The sequence below is a fragment of the Macaca nemestrina genome, chromosome 1 (genome assembly GCF_043159975.1).
Source record: "Macaca nemestrina isolate mMacNem1 chromosome 1, mMacNem.hap1, whole genome shotgun sequence".
Lineage (NCBI taxonomy): Eukaryota > Metazoa > Chordata > Mammalia > Primates > Cercopithecidae > Macaca > Macaca nemestrina.
Genome location: NC_092125.1, coordinates 137,085,291 through 137,092,231, shown reverse-complemented (window position 1 = coordinate 137,092,231; position 6,941 = coordinate 137,085,291). Strand labels below are relative to the sequence as shown.

The 6,941-nt window shown below is 39.1% G+C and overlaps 1 long non-coding RNA gene across 3 annotated transcripts in view; it reads left to right on the top strand.

Annotated features, from left to right (window-relative positions):
- The first annotated feature begins 3,390 nt into the window (after window positions 1-3,390).
- The window catches only part of LOC112427347 (uncharacterized), a 38,244-nt gene continuing 34,693 nt past the window's right edge, over window positions 3,391-6,941 (top strand). For all 3 annotated transcript variants that reach the window (XR_003018867.2, XR_003018868.2, XR_011610866.1), the window contains exon 1: window positions 3,391-3,533. This is a non-coding gene — a long non-coding RNA (uncharacterized lncRNA). The remainder of the gene's footprint in view (window positions 3,534-6,941) is intronic.

The window sequence follows — 6,941 nt, the reverse complement described above, 5'->3', positions numbered from 1 at the left end:
GACAGCATAATTAAGAAACGCTCTTCTTGTTCCACTGATCCCCATTATCTTTTCTTCTCACCTTGGCCTGTGTTCTTCTTCTTCATGAAATGGTAGTAGTTTTCAGTCTTGGTGAGAAAATAACAATTCAGCTAACCCCAAACGATAGGAAAACTTGTGCACAGAGTCGCAGGTACATACAGAGTCCAAGTGAGCAAACTAACCTAGTCATTTTCGGGCCAAATTTGAGGCAGATAAAGCAAAAATAGAGATATGGCAGAGGTCAGACATTGCTAGCTGAATTTGTTAAAGAAACTGGAAGCCATTGATTAGTTGTAGGCTTTTTAGTCCAAGAAATGTTTGTCACTGTCCTCAGAGATTTTGTCTTCTTAAGCCATTTTGTGTGTGTGTGTGTGTGTGTGCGCGCGTGTGTGTGTGTGTGTAGACAGAGTCTCACTCTGCTGCCCTGGCTGTAGTACAGGGATGTGACCACAGCTCACTGCAGCCTCAGTCTCCGGGGCTCAAGGAATCCTTTTGCCTCAGCCTCCTAAAGTGCTGGGGTTGCAGGCCTGAGTCACCATACCTGGTCCAAATTTTTGATAAAGCATTTCTGGTGGAGCATTTCTGGGGTAAACCCCACACAAATAGCCATGACTCAAAGTGAAAACTGACCTAACTCAAACTCCACTTTGCTTCAAGGCCTGAAAACTGGTAATCAGTCAGATTACCACAATATGACAAATATTTTTTTGCTCAGATAGATAGGTGATAGATGATAGATAGATAGATAGAGAGATAAGCAGACTATCATTTAAACTATTCGTTTACACTGTACAGGTAGTTTGAAAAATGTCTTCATGGGTATGGCTTCACATTATAGATGTCTTATGATAGAATCCCCAAGCACGCACATATCACCAAAATACTTTTCTATTTGTATTCTAGGTTCAGTATTTAAAAGGAATCCTATAATATAATCTCCAATATATTACTAAATAAGCTTATTTTGTGTGTGTGTGTGTGTGTGTGTGTGTGTGTGTGTGTGTGTATTTGGATGTGTCATCACAAAGATTTTAAGGCTGATTGATGTAACTTCATTTGTTGTTCATAATGAATAGAATCATTTTAAGAGATGGATTTGAGGTCAGGCGCAGTGGCTCACACCTATAATCCCAGCATTTTGAAAGGTCGAGGCAGGCGGATTACTTGAGCTCAGGAGTTCAAGACCAGCCTGGACAATATGGTGAAACTCCATCTCTACAAAAAATACAAAAAAATTAGCTGGATGTGGTGGTGTGCGCCTGTCATCCCAGATACTTGGGGCCTCTGAGGCAGGAAGATCCCTTGAACCCAGGAGGTCAAGGCTTCAGTGAGCCGAGATCCTGCCACTGCACTCCAGCCTGAGTGACAAAGTGAGACACTGTCCAAAAAAAAAAAAAAAGGCCAGAGGACAGCAGGGGGAAGAAAGAGATAGAGTTGAGAGAAGGTAGTAGAAAGATTTTTGTCTAGGCCGGGCGCGGTGGCTCAAGCCTGTAATCCCAGCACTTTGGGAGGCTGAGACGGGTGGATCATGAGGTCAGGAGATCGAGACCATTCTGGCTAACACAGTGAAACCCCGTCTCTACTAAAAGTACAAAAAAAGTAGCCAGGCGTGGTGGCGGGCGCCTGTAGTCCCAGCTACTCAGGAGGCTGAAGCAGGAGAATGGCGTGAACCCGGCAGGCGGAGCTTGCAGTGAGCTGAGATCGCGCCACTGCACTCCAGCCTGGGCAACAGAGCAAGACTCCATCTCAGAAAAAAAGAAAAAAAAGAAAGGTTTTTGTCTGACTCTAAATAAGGGTAAAATTCATGTTGATTTAAAAAGAATTAGGTTGGCTCAAAAAGAAAGGGTGGGGAAGGGAGTATATGCTAAGGCCACTGGGGAGCTATTCTTGTGGGTGGTGGCCATTTACTCTTCAATAAAACATGACTACTTACCATAGCAACCAGAGTAGTAGATAGTATATGTGCTGCCTCTGAGATACAGTGCTTAATAAAGAAATACTTGCAGTGAAGAATGAACAAACACATGGGCAGTTTTTTACAATCTCATAATAGAAAACAATGTCTTTTTCAAAAGCAGTTATATTTTCCCAATTTTTAATACACAGCTACTGTGTGATAATCAATACAATATGCCACAAGCCATTTGTCTTTCTTTGTGACTGGCTTGCCTTTAAAAGTGATAATTTTTATTTGGGTGCTTGTTTCAACAGGATGAATGTTGCATTTCAGAAGGCACCAAGCTGTGATGGGGGGAAGGTAGCCTTTACTTTTCTAGAATGGGAAGTACAAAACGGCTCAAGTCCCTGCCTAGGGAGCACACAGATCCATGTGAGTCTCTGAGGTATGACCAGGTATATTTCTCACATAATATCTACAACTTTCTTTTGAATTTTGTCAAGGGAGGAGGGGCTTCAGTGGTCTGCTGAAGAGGCTGTTCATTGCTTTCAGTGGCAACTTAGATCCTCCATGCTTTTTTCTAAGCTCATTTATATACTTTGGCTGCTAGTTTACCTTGCAACTCCCTGAGCTTTGCATGCGAGGGTCTTGAATTATCTTGTAATAATACTACTCCCTGTGAGTGGTTTCAAAATTTTACAATAATGTTTATTTTGCATGTGTGGGATTATTCATGTATCATTACTACAAGCAGGTATGTTCCATATGTCATAAAAGTTAAATTTTTACTTGGAAATCATAGCCAAAGAACACTTTTTTTCCTGATGAAAGTAATTTAAATTGAAGTAAGACCCTCTAATACCACCATCTGTACAAGTAAATTACTTTCAGAGTAATTAAATATGCATATCTGAGCCATGTACTGTACAGATGAACCAAGTTTTATTGAAGCAATATGCTTATAAATCCCTTAGGTGTTAAAGCTGAAGAACTAATGGCATTTTATATTTATGCAGATACAAATAAGCACAAAGAAATATATTTGACTAGTTTCATCTTTTTTAAAAAGTACATTTTATCAACTTTTCCTAGTTAATATTTCCACCAAATAGTATGATCAATATCTTTATTAGTCTAACATTCTGCATTGATTTAAAGCTTCACCAGTTATTTTCCTATTGTATGTATGTCTGGATTTAAGATAGTGCCCAATCACTTATCTTCTGCAGGTTCCTGGGGAGCAGAGCAACGCAGTGAAACTGAAATTATTAAGTTGTCTGAATTCATAACAGTTGGACTTGCCCCTCCATGAAATAGCACTGCACAGCCAATTGGAATTCATGGCCCTGGCCCTTTATTGCATCATCATGGTTTATAGTCCATAACAAATACAAATACAGAAAGGAACCATAACAATATGATACATCTGACCTGCCAGCCTACCTTCTGGGGCTTTACTTGATGAGCTTACATTCTCAATGCATGGGACAAAAGCAAAGGGAACACTCTCCGTTTACCCCTTATAAGGCCTGACCTTGGACCCCTAGTCCGTATCTTTGACCTTGTCATCACCACCGCAGGCAGCCAATCTCAACTGGGAACAGCAGTGATTTATGTAAGTTTTCCCAGAAACAAGGCTTCGTGAAGGCTTCCCGATGTGAGTTTAAAAGTGGTTTCCCACTGTGGTGAGATACCCCAGTTGCTTTTATAAAGCATTAATGTCTTCCTTACTAGAGCTGAAAAGTGACTTGGGCTCCGAAAATGGTCTGATAAATCGAAAGCTACCAAAGGAAGTTTCTTTGTCAGGAACTTTTTCATCTCAGATTGATAAAAATGGAATGTTTTTCTCTCAGATTGTTCTTAATCCTTAGGAATGTAGTAATTAATTTTTATTTCCTTCACATCAATTAATTCTCATTAAAGTAAAATTAAATGTTCATTGGAAAATGTTGGGACTTTTTCTTATTGCTAGCATCCTCTCATCTTTATAACAAAAGTGGATAAAACCTGCAAGTGATACGGAACTTAAAAAAAAAATGCATACTTACTTGCCCTTTAACAAACAAACCAAATAAATAAATGCTTTCCATTTCAAGACAGGGTCTCACTTTGTTGCCCAAGCTGCAGTGCTGTGGCATGATCTCAGCTCACTGTAGCTTTGATCTCCTGGGATCAAGTTATCCTTCTGCCTAGGCCTCTTGAGTAGCTGGGACTACAGGCATATGCCACCACACCTGACTGATTTTTTTTAAATGTTATTTTTCATAGAGGTGGGGTCTTGCTGTGTTTCCCAGGCTGGTCTCGAACTCCTGTGCTCAAGTGATCCTCCCATCTCAGACTCCCAAAGTGCTAGGATTACAGGCATGAGCCACTGCACCCCAAAACTTGCTTGAACAAAGGAAATTCCAAGTCATCTTTGGAATAGAAGCACCAAGGAATGCTCTATGTATCTTCTTTGGTGCATTTCACTTTTTCATTTGTTTAACATAAGTCAAAGGGAACAAAAAATGCAATACCTTTAAAAGTCAGATTAAGGTTGCATATCACATTATTGAAAATGCATTTAAGACTAGAAGGCTGGAATTGTCCTCTAAAAGCAATCTATTTTATTCCACTCTCTTTTGGCAGGAGCTCATTTAAACTATCCTGTTCAGTGTATCCTCATTGGAAAAGTCACCTTCAAAAAGTGTCTTTCCATTGCTGATCCATGACTAGCCCCTGGCCCCAAATTTTTAGCACTCTGCCACTAAAAGAAAAAATGGGAACAGGGTAATACAAGTTTCAAAAAGTTAGGAATTTATGAAAATTATGAAAAACTTTCCTCTTTTTGATGGTTAAGAATGTGAACTCCAGAATCAGACTATCAGAGTTTGACTGCAGGGTGTCCTGCTGGTGAGCTACAAAACCAGGACAAGTTAATTAATCTTCTTATGCCTTTTAAGATTTTCACACTTTAAAATAGGTATAATAACATTCCCACTTTCTAGAGTCTCTGTGGGAATCAAATGATGTTATACATACATGCTTAGAACAGTGCCTGACACAGAGTAAGTGCTCAATCAGTCTTAGCCATGATGTTGACCATGTGTCTTTCCTTCATATTTAGTTTCTAAATGGCCAAATTAGACTCTTTTTATACAGCTACATATCCTTTATGGCACTAATCACAACTGTAACTTTATGTTTATTCGTGTGTTTGGTTGATAACAGTTCCCATCGAAACTATAAGGACGTGAGGAAACAGATTCACTACCACAGCCCCACATTTTATTTGGCACAGTGCCTGATTGAGAATACATTTCCAATGTATATATTTGAATAAATACATGTTTTTTTATTTAACATACCTACTTGGAAAAACTAAAGAGCTGGCAACTTTATGACAGTCCCCATCTTTTCAAAGTATTTCCTAGTGAATGAAGCCTGAATTGTTTTGGAAACATCATTCTATTAGAAGCTTTCACCACTGCCTTAAGAAGCCCAATTTAGCATTTGACTGCTGAGTCACAAAGGTTTTCTTTCTAATTTAAACCACTTCTGTTACAGAAGAAGTCCACTGTTGTTACTGTAAAGAGGAGGAAACCTGCCCGCGATACTTCACAGTAATTTTCTACCAGAGACTTAAATAGGATGATTTTTTTCCTTTGCAAGTGTATTGAAATGTGTTATCCAAAATTGAATACAGATTTCAAAGTCAAATAGTAATAACAAAACAGAGTCCAATATAGCTTAGAGAATTTTAATCACGGAATCTTATAAAATTTACACTCTATAACTTCTCTCCTTTCATCTAGTCTGGATAAATATGATTTTGTTTCAGACATGTATTTGGAACTCCAGAAACTGTTTACAAGGATCAAGTCTGATTTTACTAGGGACTGCCAGTGAGGTTCCAGGTTCCCCCAATCTGACGTTCTAAGTCTCTCACTTCTGTTGAGCAATATTTCATTGCACAGATTCCTTAAAATCTAAAAGACTCCTGGGGAAGGAATAACTGGAATAATAGTCTGTATACTGTTGTCTTAATTGGAAACAGCTGATTCGATGGGACAGGAAGAGGTGACCCTGGATTTTCATGTTTTCTTCATATTGTGCAATGATTATATATTGCTTTTCTCAGGTAAAAATAAAATATAGTTTTAAAAATAGTTCACCTTGGCTTTAGGTTGACTCTCTGTGGTACAATTCTAAAACTCTTAGGTATACAATAATTCAGATGATTAACTCTTCCTTATCCACCTACGAGTATAATATAATCACAGTGACAATCATTTTAATTAGACAGTGAGTGGAGCCCCACACAGAATTGATGTTTAGAGCTGTCTAGCAGTCTAGGACTGGGAGGATTAGTAGGGATCGGTAAGGGGATCGGAATGGAGTATCCGCTAGAAGAGATTAAAAGACAAATTATTATAGGAGAGTCAGGGTAGTTGAAAGAAGCAGCAGATAAGCAGCTCTCTTAAAATTGTTTGCTTTTTCAAGGCATTTCAACCAAATATGAAAGCAGCTCATACTACCTTTAGTCTCTAAATAGAGAAGAGTAAGAGAATGAACATATCTCTAGTTTGCACATTTTCTGCCAACGTATTCCAAATTACCTCTCAGGAAAAATCTGACTAGCAGAAACTTTACCTGAAAACTTTGTCCCTTAAGAAAGTACACATTTTCTTATCATGAATTTCAAACACACGAGTTTTAAATACCCTTTGAAGTAATCTTCAAATTCTGTATGTTACTGTAAATTAAGAACCCTCCATCACAATGCACATTTATGTATGCAAACCTATATTTCCTTTGAGCACTCCTCTCACTCTACCACCATTCAAAATAATAGCCCAAGCCTTAGCCGGGCGAGGTGGTGGGCGCCTGTAGTCCCAGCTACTCGGGAGGCTGAGGCAGGAGAATGGCGTAAATCCGGGAGGCGGAGCTTGCAGTGAGCTGAGATCCGGCCACTGCACTCCAGCCCGGGCGACAAAGCGAGACTCCGTCTCAAAAAAAAAAAAAAAAAAAAAATAGCCCAAGC